This window comes from Phascolarctos cinereus, unplaced genomic scaffold (assembly GCF_003287225.1).
Source record: "Phascolarctos cinereus isolate Bilbo 61053 unplaced genomic scaffold, phaCin_HiC Scaffold_5;HRSCAF=322, whole genome shotgun sequence".
In the NCBI taxonomy this organism is placed as follows: domain Eukaryota; kingdom Metazoa; phylum Chordata; class Mammalia; order Diprotodontia; family Phascolarctidae; genus Phascolarctos; species Phascolarctos cinereus.
Window position 1 is genome coordinate 352,590,898 of NW_027555958.1, and position 12,682 is coordinate 352,603,579.

A 12,682-nucleotide genomic window follows, 5' to 3' on the forward strand; every position below is an offset into this window, starting at 1 on the left:
AAGGTGGGATTTTGGTTGGGACTTAAAGAAAACCAGGGAAGTCAGGAGGCAGAGATAAGGAAAGAGAGCATTCCAGTAATTGGGACAGTCAGAGAAAACACTCTAAGTTAAGAGATGAAATGTGTGGGAACCAACACTCATACTCAGATCTGACTTCAAGGACAATGCACTTCCTACTAAACCACACTAATGAGGATGGGATCTAGACCCCAAAAAGGAAAAACCCTGGACTTTCCCACATGGCCTAATCTCTGGCGTTCCCCTGAGGCTATAATCCCATCAACTGGCCTTTCATTGTGGCTATGCCCAATCTCTGTTACCCTTAATCTAGCCTGGCCCTCCATTGTCTTACCTCCCTGTGCCCCCCCCATTTCCCACCCTTAATCCTATCTAGGTTCTATTCTCCCATGGCCACCCCTAGAGTTCTATTACCTCAGAGTACTTGGCCACTTCTAGATCCCTCCCATTGTCTTTCTGTATGTAAAGTCCATCTTGTCTCCATTAAGACGCTCAGATTTTCACAATCTAGCCAATAGCTCACAGGTGCTCAGATTCCTTAAGAGTCTGGCTAATATGGCAAATCTTCAGTAAACCTTGTTTTTGGCTAAAAGAAGGCTTGGGTAGAATTCTTTCGGACAGGACCCGAGTGTCGTCATGATTTTGAGATTCTAGGACCCCTAACCTCTAGACCTCATCAACGCCAGCACAAAACACCCTAGATAAAGGCCAGGGAAGAGTTATACCTATGCAAGTCTAGACTTATGGATAAATGGGTCAGGTGGTTGCCCCCTGGTACAACCCAAAGGAAACCGAGAAAATGTGGAGATGGAGACATATGAGTTAGAAAATAATATCATCAAATGGATTTGGAACTGAATGGCGGGCCACACTCAAAGAGTAGCTATCAATGGTTCAATGTCACTGTGGCAGGAAGTCTCCAGTGAAGTGCCCCAGGCATCTGTACTTGGTTCTGCGCTATTTAACATTTTTATCAATTACTTGGATAGAAGTATAGATGGTTTGTTCATCGAAATTGCAGTTGACAGAAATGTGAGATAGATGGACAACAGCAAAATCACAAAGGATTTCAACAGGTGAGAGTACTGAGCTGAAGCTAAGATGAAATTCAGTGGGAATAAATGTAAAGTCTTGTACATGGATACAAAAAATCAACTTCACAAGTATGAGACAGGATGCATGGATAGAAAGTAGGTAACATTTATATAGCTCTTACTATGTGCCAGGCACTGTGCTAAGCACTTTACAATTATCTCATTTGATCCTCACAACAACCTGAGGGGAAGTGGGGGAAAAGCAGGTATTCTTATTATCCCCATTATACAGATGAGAAAACTGATATTAAGTGACTTGCTCAGGTTGACACAGCTAGTAAATGTCTGAGACCATATCTGAACTCAGGTCTTCCTGACTTCAGGCCTGGCACTCTAACCGCTCTGCCCTAGAGGCCTCATTCTGAGAAAGATCTGGGGATTTTAGCGGACTATAAGTTCAATATGAGTCAGCAGTGTGATGTGTCAGCCAAAAAAAGCTAATTTGATCATGTGCTTGATTAAGGGGTATAGCTTCCAGGTGGAGGAAGGCGAGAGCTTTACTATACTCTGTCTTTTTAACTTGGACAGGATCACTCCTTGTCACTCCAGTTTATCCAGCAACTTTCAAAAACTCATAAATTGATCAAGGAATTTCTTTTAGTCTAAAGCCCACAACTGGATTGATTGATTCAAAGAAGTGTTTTGGCCTTGTGCCCACCTAATCTTCACTTCTAAGGAATTTAAGGTTCATCTGACAAAAGTTATCAGGGCATAGAATCTTGTCACTTACTTTAAGCAGGATGGGGTAACTGATTGAATCGATCAAGAGATCTCTACCCTTTACACAGGAATCTTCTATGCCCTTAACCTTCCATTTGCTAAAAACTCCCATGCTACATATAATGCTAATTACTGGTGCCTTCCTGCCTACGTCACCAGAGTTGTGAAATAAATCAGATGTACTTGAGAAAGGCTCGGTCCCTCCCCATAAAGCCGCTGGCCCTTTCCCTCAGTGCTGAGTTGCCCTTGTGATGGATGGGCCCATCCCATTGAATTAGGAAGACAATGAGAACCTCCTATAACTCAGATGACCAAGTCTTGAGGCCACCTCTTGCCTCATCCCTTTCTTACTTCTTCTATAGCCTAAAGATCAACTCACTTGATGTTCAGCATCACCCCCCTGACAGTTAACTCCCAGATGTATTATATTTGCTCCAATGGTTGTAATCTAGTTGTATCCTGTACATATTTTTTTGTCCTGTGAACCTAGTTCCTCCGGCTCCAACATCTGTCCTCTTTCCACAACTGCTGAAAGGAAAAATTCTTTGTTCGGGCTTTCACTCCAGTTAAGGAGGCAAAACTCAATACAAAGAGAATCAAGAGAGTTTATTAAAGTACGTCAAGGTAGCAATACATTAACAGACTTATCGCTGGGGATCAGCAATGGCTTCAAGATGGGGAAGCTTTTATTGATGACTTTTGTAATGAGATAAAGACAATACAGATAGGTCCATGTCAGCAGAAGGTATTGGGTCATTGAATCTCAGTTCCTCATGTAGAAGTACATGACAATTTCTAGGTACAAACAGGTAGGGAGAAGACGTGTGTGTGTGTGTGTGTGTGGTTTGTCCTTCGTTCTTGAAGAGGACCATGACATCAGGGAGATTACTTACTACATGAGGAATATCTGGTAATACAAAGCTACAGACTGATGCATCTCTCCTACACTGATTGACAAACAGGTCTGGGAACAATGCGTCACTGAGTCAGTCTAACTTTCAACACAAGTACATCATTAAGACCACAGATCCATTCAGTGGAAAGAACACTTGATTTAGAGTCAGAGAACTTTAATAGGTATCTAACGTTGGGCAAGTTTTTCACCTCACTAGGACTCAGTTCCTCATCTATAAAAATGATAGGGCTGTTCTAAGTGAAATCAAGGGTCCTTTCCAGCTACAAATCACTGAATTCTGCCTCATCACCCTCAAGAATATTAGCCGTTTGGGGCAGCTAGGTGGCACAGTGGATAGAGTACTGGCCCTGGAGTCAGGAGGACCTGAGTTCAAATGTGACCTCAGACGCTTGACACTTACTAGCTGTGTGACCCTGAGCAAGTCACTTAATCCCATTGCCTACCAAAAAACAAACAAAACCAAGAATATTAGCCCTTTAAAAGGAATGAATTTGCAATTATGTAATACCCAGGCATGTACCAAAAGGAGCTGGGTATGTCCCTCTCCTCCTCTACCATCCCTTGAACAAGGTGAGGATGCTCTAGACACAGTGTGAATTCCCTAGCAACAAGGTATATAGATTCTCCTTGCGTTGAGTATTTATTGTCCCACTGGTGAGGCCTTTTCTCAGGCACTGACTCAAATTCATGGCTTCAACAGAGCCCAACCATTGGACCTGTGACCAAGTGACAGATGGGTCACAAGCGACATCTCAGACTGAGGGCAATCAGGTGGTGGACATATTTTTTTTTTTAGTAGATGAATATTCCTGGCATTTCTGAAATCATGCCAGTAGTAGCAACATCTGCTTACACTAGGCGTCAGGCCAGTCCAGCGTATGTCTGCCTTCCTTCTTTACGCTCTAGTCCCCAAGTACCCATTGCTCAGGGATATTTAATGGCCTGCTTGAGTAGAATTTATAAATGAGATTGAACAAGAAAAAAAATAGATCATCCCTCACATTGTATCATATCCTTATGGTTGTTAGCCAAAATAGCCAGATCCTTGGCCCCCACTGGTCCTATCTGCCTCACACTCACTCCTTAAAGGTTTGTTTCGTCTGCTTTGTTAAATTGCTAAGCTTGATCAGCCAGCCATATGTCCTCTGCACAACCAGCTTGTTTCCATTTTCTGACTCTGGCCTCCACTTTCTCTACAGTGAGTGAAAACAGGCCAAGGTAATGTACACAGTTATCTCTTCCACATCGTGGCAGGGTTAGGGACGTGACACCCCCATGATCCAGAAAATCCACATAAAATTTTTTGGCCCTCCCTTTGTACCAGAAAAGAAGTCTGAATTTTTTCTTTTTCTTTTATGGCGTGTTTACAATACCTTAGTGTAAAATTTGGATTAGACATTTGGTCATAGGCTCTGTGTCATCTGCTGGCTTTCACATGTCATCTGCGGCTTCTGCAAAACAATTCCCATTTAACTTCTTAAGGCAACTAGCAATATATTGAAACCGCAATGGGGAAAGTCTCAATGTGGAAGGGATAAGTGTAGTATGTAAATAGGTATTATGTTGGACTGAAGTTTAAAAATTATATCAATAACAATAATGGCCCAAACCTGGGCACCCAACCATGCCAGCTGGCATACTATTGAAAAATTATGACTAAACTGAATTTTTATAAAATGAGTTATGCTTTACATGCACTAGAGGAGCTAATTATTCAAATGAGACCTTTGATTAAATCTTTTGTAAAGTGAAGAATTCCTTTATAATGTAAATAGTCTGCAACTAACATATCAGTTTTCTAATTTAGGATTTTTACATTCTGGATTTTCTTAAAGCAGGCATGACTATATTATAGTACCTCCCTCTTTTGATAAAGCTTTATAGTTTTCTAAGTGCTTTCATTATATCATCTCATCAAATCTAGAGTTATATATTTAGAACTTCAAGGGACTTTAGAAGCCGAATGGTCCAAACCTTTCATTTTGAAGATGAGTAAACTGAAGCCCAGAGAAACTAAGTACATCCTCCAAGACTGCAAAGTAGCAATTCCAGGACTTGAACCCAGGACTCCAAATCTCACACTCCACCCATTATATCATGCTGCCTGCATCATAGCAGGCATGTGGGGTAAGCAAAGCAGGTCCATTTGATAGATGAGGAAAATTAAGTGTCAGAGAGTTTATAGGATTTGCTCAAGGTCACATAGCTAATTTTTTTTTTCCACTATGAGCAAATTCGGAGGGTCATGTAAATTTTTTATGGGTCTTTGATAAGCAGACTTTTACAGGCGCCTTCTCTGGGTCTCCTATGTACCCCACCACCACCAGCAGCCCAGTTTTTCAGATTTTAATGCACTCTCTACTCCTTTAATTTTCCTGCAATTCTGATTCCATGACCTTACTTGACTCTGTTTCCTATTGCTCTCTCTCTCTGGTCTCCTGAGGGCCATCCATAATTTCTTGAGTCATTTAGTTCACCGCATTTGTTATGCTTACTATAAATAATAACAAGAATAACTGACATTCAAATAGTGCTTTAAAGACTCTGCATATTTAATATATCATTTGATCGCCATACTTTATATGTGTATATAAAATATGTATAAATACAGTTTATATATGAATTTTATATATATATATATATATATATATATGAATTGACACTTGCAACTGCCCTGTGAAGAATGCATTATAGGTAGTATTATTCTCATTTTGAAGATGAGAAAACTGAAGCACAAGAGAGATTGTGACTAGTCCATGATCACTCACTCACTCATTCATTCATTCATTCATTCATTCATTCAACAAAGATTTATTAGGCTATTACTATGTTTCCAAAGCACTGTGCTAGGCACTGGAGATATAAAAAGAAAACCAAATCAGCTCTTGCTCTCAAAGAGTTTACATTTTGGGGGAAAACAATAACACAAATGCAGATAAGCAAGAACATAGTATATACAAAGTAAATACAAAGGCATTTCCACGAGTGTGTGAAGGCACTAACAGCCAGAGACATCAGCATAGGCCTCCTGCTAGAAGGGGGCTTTCAAGCTGAAATTTGAAGAAAGCTTGGATTCTCTACAACGTAGAAGGGAGGAGGTGGTACATTCCAGGTCTGAAGACAGCCTGAACAAAAGGGCAGAGGCTGGAGATTAAATGCTTTGTATAGGATTCCCGTTAATGAGGATAGCCACTAATGCACAATAAGCAATTAACAATCAACAAGCATTTATGAAGCACCTACTATACGGGAGGCCCTGTGCTAGGTACTGAGGATAGAAGTAGAAAGAATGAAACAGTCCCTGCCCTCAAGGAGCTTATATTCTAAAGCCTAGAAAGATAGGCTGGAGGCAGATTGGGAAAGGCTTTCTATGCCAGGCAGAGGAGCTTGTATTTTGAGAGGCAATAGGAAGCTACTGGAGCTTCTTGAGCAGACAGGTGACATGTCAGACCTGTGCTAAAAGAAGATGAGTTTGACAGCTAAGTGGATCAAGGATTGGAAAGGAGAGAAACTGGAGACAGTGGGACCCATTAGGAGGCTGTTGTGATAGTCCAGGTGAGGAACTGAGCTGAAAAGTGGCCATCTGGCCTCTGCAGTAGGGGAAGGGGAAGGGAATAGGGAAGAGGATAGGGGAAGGGGAAGAGGAAGAGGACAGGAGAAAGGGAAGAGGAAGGAAATAGGGGATAGGGGAAGAGGAAGAGAAAAGAGGGAGGGGAAGATGAAGGGGGAAGGAGAAGTGGAAAGGGAAGGAGAAGGGGAAGAAAAAGAGGATAAGAGAAGGGAAAGGGGGAAAAAGAAGAAGAACAAGAAGAGGATAGGGGAAAGAGAAGGGGAAGGGGAAGAGGAAGAGGACAGGAGAAAGGGAAGAGGAAGGAAATAGGGGATAGGGGAAGAGGAAGAGAAAAGGGGAGGGGGATGAAGATGGGGGAAGGAGAAGTGGAAAGGGAAGGAGAAGGGGAAGAAAAAGAGGATAAGAGAAGGGAAAGGGGGAAAAAGAAGAAGAACAAGAAGAGGATAGGGGAAAGAGAAGGGGAAGGGGAAGAGGAAGAGGATAGGGGAAGGTAAAGAAGAGAGGGAGGGAGAGGGAGAGGGGAAAGAAATGTCCATTGATGGGGAATTCCCCACCTTCAGATAAAGTTCATGTCATTTGGGACAACTGTAATCCTTAGGAAGCTCTCTCTCACTTCGGGCTGAAATCTCCTTCCATGTACTTCAACATATAAGCTCTTATTCTGCATCAAGCAGACTGAGTGCAATACTACATCCATGAGACTGCGCTTTAAATTTCTGAGGATAGATACCATACCCCTCCAGTTCCTTCAGCAGATTCTCCTAGCATATGATTTGGAGGCCCCTCACCATACTCTCTCACCCTCCTTTGGACATGTGGCTTCCTGGAGAAGCTCAAATTACCTCAGAATGGCAATAAATAACTGGCTTTCTCCTCATGCTAAGAAGTGTATGTCTTTTGGATCTTCCTTCAAAACCAGCAGACAGATAATGAATAACAGGAACTGATAAACCCACCTCCCACTCTCTCAGGATGTGCCACAGAGAGTCTGGAGACTCAGAGCTAACGCCGGAGAGCACAAGGCTGATGAGGCAGCTGGGATGGGACCTGTCACAAATGGCCACAGCCACTCATCTGGGAATAGGCTACCTCAGACCCCAAGCAGAAAGGGGTCTCAACATGTCGGTTTCCTAGTCACTGAAAATGGGTGGCAAATCCTAGATTCAGGGGTATCAGCAAGCCCAGAGGAGGACCCTCATATACGAACATAGTGCTGTGACTTTAGACTAAATTAACAGAGGCACAAACGTCCAGATCAAGGGAGATTACAGGCCCGCTGCCCTCTATACTGTTCAGACTACATCTGGGATATTGTGTTCAGTTCTGGGTGTCATGGTCAGGGAAGGGCATTAACCAACTGGAGCACATCCAGAAGGTGACTAGGATGATGAGAGGACTGAAAATCACACAATATGAGGACTGGCTGAAGGAAATGTGGGTGCTCTGCCTTAAGAAGACAACAGGCATTAATTAAGCACATAATATGTGGCAGACTGTGTACTAAGTGCTAGGGATACAGAGAAAGAGAAGACAAGATTAAAGTGGGGCATATTGTATCAGTCTCGAAGTATTGGAAAAGTTTTTGCTTGGAAGAGGGATTTCACTTATTTTCCCTAACTCTAGAGGGCAGAACAAGAAACAATGATGGACTTTGCACAGGGGAAGATTTTAGCTTGATATAAGGAAAAACCTAACCTTTGGAACAACTGAATGAATGAGCATTTATTAAGCACCTGGTGGGTGCCAGGCTCTGTGCACCATTCAAAGATAACATTTCCTGCCCTCAAAGGGTTTAATTCTAATAGGAGAGACAATACATGAAGGAAGGGAGGAAGGGAGAATGGAAGGAAGAAGTGAAAGGAGGAAAGAAGAAAGGGAGGGAAGGATAAAAGGAAGGAAGGAAATCAGCATAAGTGCCCACTGTGTACCAGGCACTGTGCCAAGTACTTTACAAATATTATTTCATTTGAACCTTATAACCTTGCAGGGTAGATGCCATTATTATTATTTTCATTTTACAGTTAAAAAAAACCTGAAGCAGACAAAGGTTAAGTGATTTGCCCAGGGTCACACAGCTAGTGAATGTCTGAGGGAGGATTTGAACTGAGGTCTTTCTGACTTTAAGTCCAACTGCTCTATCCACTGAACCACCGATTGCCTGTAGGGGAGGCTGCTCTCAGAGAGTAGAGGAGGGAATTTTGGTCTGGAAAGTCATAGGAATGATGAATGGAGGCAGAAGGCTGTCAATTATTGTGCAATTTCCCAAAGCAATGGCAATTTTTATTTGATTATTATTCCCAGAAAAATAGGTGAGAAGGTAGACTAGTACCCATGCTGCAGAAGAGCAGATGGCAAACTGCTCAGAGTACATGGCTGGAAGATGGAATGTGAAAAATGGTCTAGGGATGGCTAGCTACAATGGGTTAGCTAAGTTTGTACTCTCCCACCAATCAGAACAACTGTTTACTTGGTGGGGGTCCAAAAAACCCTGATGAAAACATGCATAGTCAAGCAAAACATGTATTCCTGTGGGTTGTTATCTTGGAGTTTCAGAAAATGATTGGTGGATTTGTTCTTTTCTACTTTGCTCTCTGTTCTAAGAGAACTGGGCAGTTCTATTTTGTGATCTCTTGAAATATGATGTCTATGCTCTCTTTTTGGCTATGACTTTCAGATGGTCCTGTGATTCTTAAATGGTCTCTGCTTCATCTGTTTTCCAGGTCAGTTGTTTTTGTTATGAAATGCTTTCTATTTTCTTCATTTTTTCAATCAATTGACTTTGTTTTAATATTTCTTGTTATCTCATGGAGTCATTAGCTTCTATTTGCTCCATTCTACTTTTCAGAGAAAAAGCAGCACTGTATTTCCAAGGCCATACATTGCCCTTGAGAGGAAGGCGGGTTTTTGTTTGTACCTCTCTCTCCCCCCCCCACCTGGAGACTTGTAGCAGTTCTTGCCTCAGTTGCCACCAAGGAAGAGAAACAGGGAGTTTCTCCATTCATGCCTTTTGTGGGCACTCTCAGTTCTGGCTTATTGTCACTAAGCAGCAAGTGGACAAGGCTCCACTTGGGAAGAGGTCAGAGCTCCTCCATTACACAAGCTCATGTACTTCCAGAAGCGTATTTACCAAATCCCCAATTCACGTTGGCAGAATCCTACATGCTCTGAGGATTAGCTCCCCAAAGGCAAGTAGTCAGAAAGGGATCCCAAGTCCTTTGTTCATTTCTAACTTTGCTCCCATACAAAGAGGTGAAGCAGATCTCACTTCCTCCCCTGAGAGCTCTCCATGAATCAGGTCAAGGCTACTTGACCTGGCCTTCCAGTCAATCAACCAGCATTTATTAAGCACATAATATGTGGCAGACTGTGTACTAAGTGCTAGGGATACAAAAAAAGAAAGAAAAACAATCAAAGAAAGACAAAAACAAAAAATTGCCTTTGACCTCAAGGAGCTCACATTCTAGTGGGAGAGACAACAATGAGGTCACTATGTACGTACAAGATACATACAGTGGGAATGGAAGGTAGACCCAGATGGAAGGCTATCAAAGTAGAGGGGACCAGGAAAGGCTTCCTACAGAAGGTGAGATTTGAAGGAAGCCAAGAGGCAGAGGAAAAGAGAGGGAGCATTCCAATCATGGGGGACATTCGGTGAAAAGTCATTACACTAGGAGACAGTGTCCTGTGTGAGGAACAGCGAGTAGGATGCAGGGAGGAATAAAGTATAAGAAGCTGGAAAGGCGGGAAGGTGCCAGCTTATGAAGGGTTATACCATTCCCCAGGTGGGGCTCCACATTCCCTGTCATGAGGATTCTTATGGCCTGGATCATATGCTGTCCTTGAGGCAATATGACAGAGCTCAAGTACAGAGAGGAGAGCCCTGGGAACCACAATTATCAAACCATTTTAGGCTTAGTCTCAGGCCAGTTCAGAGTTTGAAGAGTGGGAGGAAATGGGAGAGAGAAGTGTTCAGGATTCCAGGTTACCTGCACTTTGGCCAGTGTGGATGAACCTGAGATCTTAGTAAGACAGATTGCTGCTCAGGGCATGCTTACTGTGCCTTCCCAACCCGCACAGCCTCTAATTAAGTAGTCTCAGTGGAGAAAGAAAATGAAAGACATGGTACTTACCCTGAAGGAGTTTACAACCTAGATGAAGGAAGGAGGGAGAAGGAATACACACCAGTATTTCAATTGGAGGACCCTTTTACTAGGCAAAACCAAAAAATTAATAATAATAATAATAATAATAATAATAATAAAATATGTGTAAATCAATATGGCATAGTGCAAAATTGGTCAGAAGCATAGGTGGGGGGATCTTTCAGAAATTGTTTCAGCCTGTTCTCTATGGTCGTCCTCTTCACTTACGGTACTGCCACAGACTGGAAATTGCAGAATCAATTGGATAATTGCTTCTTGCCTCTCCCTCAACCCCCAAATCCAATCAGTTGCCATGTCCTGTCAATCCACCTCCTAAGTATCTCTCAGATTCTTCATTTCTAATCCCACAGCTACCACATTAGCTGAGGACTCATTATTTCTTCCTTGGATGATCACAACAGACTGATAACTGGTGCCTCTGCCTCCAGGCTCTCCCCTTTCCAATCCACCATTTATGATCATTCTATAATCAGTAAGTGCCTACTATGTGCATGGTATACATGTTGGGCTCTAGGGCAGGGGAGTGTGAAAAGAACATAATCAAAACCTAATCTTTCAGTCTTATTATGCATTACTTAACTAAATTCCATTCTGTTCCTCACTCCATCTCTTCTCTCCACACTCTTACAGTAGCCAGCCCTCATGCCTAAAATGAACTCCCTCCTCCCCTCTGCCCTGTAGAATCCTTTGCTTCTTTCAACACACAGACATAGGCTAGAAATCTGAACTCGTCTTCTGTTACTTTACCCAACATTTTCCACAATACCCCACTGCCTGCACACACACGTTCTCAACCTTCCATGCTGTCCTGTGCTCACGCTGAACTATAAATCTTTTCTAGGATTTTCCCCAGGGCCAAATACGTGTATAATATAAGAAGGCCTCTGGCTAATTTGTGTATCATTTGCATTCATTTGCATGTTCCTGCTCCAATTGTAAATAGGTGATTTCTGGTTCTTCCCTCTAGCTCCTGTCCTTTCTTATCACTCAGGAAATGCATGCATGTGTTCCCACCACATGTCTGGAAGATTCTTTAGTGAACCCCAAGAAAGAATTTGAGCTATTACTCAGATTAGCCTCATTTAAACCTGTCACTGTCTTCCCACTCACTTGACTCCCTGGCTGCCTACAGTTATCTGTTCTAAAATGCACTTAAAGAATCTCTCCTTTTATACATCGATTTTCTCTACTTTTTCTAATTGAACTTGTTCCTCTGACTTTTCTGTTGTTTTCTCCAAGGGTTTACTGAAGGGCATTGAGTCATCTCTGTTTTTCCAGCAATACCGTTTCTCACTGCCATGAATTTTCACAGTGATGTTAGAAATGGACACACCTCCTTTCACCTAGCTTCCTCAGATCATTATGGAGTCATTAGCTTTAGAAGTGGAAGTTACTTTAGGGATCATAGAGTCAGAGACTGTAGCTAGAAAAAAACCTCAGAGGCCATCCAGGCCAACTCCATTCTATAAATGATGAAATGGAAGCCCAGCAGTATTAAATAACTTCCCATGCTTACAAAGGTAAAGGAAAACAACTCTGAACAACTTCAGAACCCAGATCAACAGAATGACCAACTAGGACTTCAGAAGACTGATGCTGAGACTTACTGCCCACCTGTCTTCAGAAAGGTGGTGGACTAGAAACGTGGAATGAGGCGAACATTTTTAGATATGACTAATGCGTGGATTGTTTTACTTAATTATGTTTGTTAGGAACAAAGTAGGGTTCTGTGTGGTTTGGGGTGTAAGTGCAAAGTTATAGTGATGCAAAAAAAGAAAAGGAGCATCAATAAAAACTTTCTTTAAGTAACTGCAGCTGATTGCAGTGACTTACAATCCAAGAGTTCACTAGGCAGCTAGGTGGCGCTGTGGGTAGAGCACCAGGCCTAGAGTCAGGAAGACTCATCTTCCTGAGTTCAAACCTGGCCTCAGGTACTTACTAGCAAATGACCTGAGCAAGTCACCTAATCCTTTTTCTCTCAGTTTCTTCATCTGTAAGATGAGCTGGAGAAGGAAATGACAAACCACTCCAGTATCTCTGCAAGAAAACCCCAAAGGGATCACAAAGAGTCAGACACAACTGAAAACACAAAACAAAACAAAACTTGAAATACTAATTCATCTAGGATATACACAAGGGTGTGCTAGTACAAGTTTAACTGGATATGCAAATACATGACAAACTTTTAAGTGTAATCTGC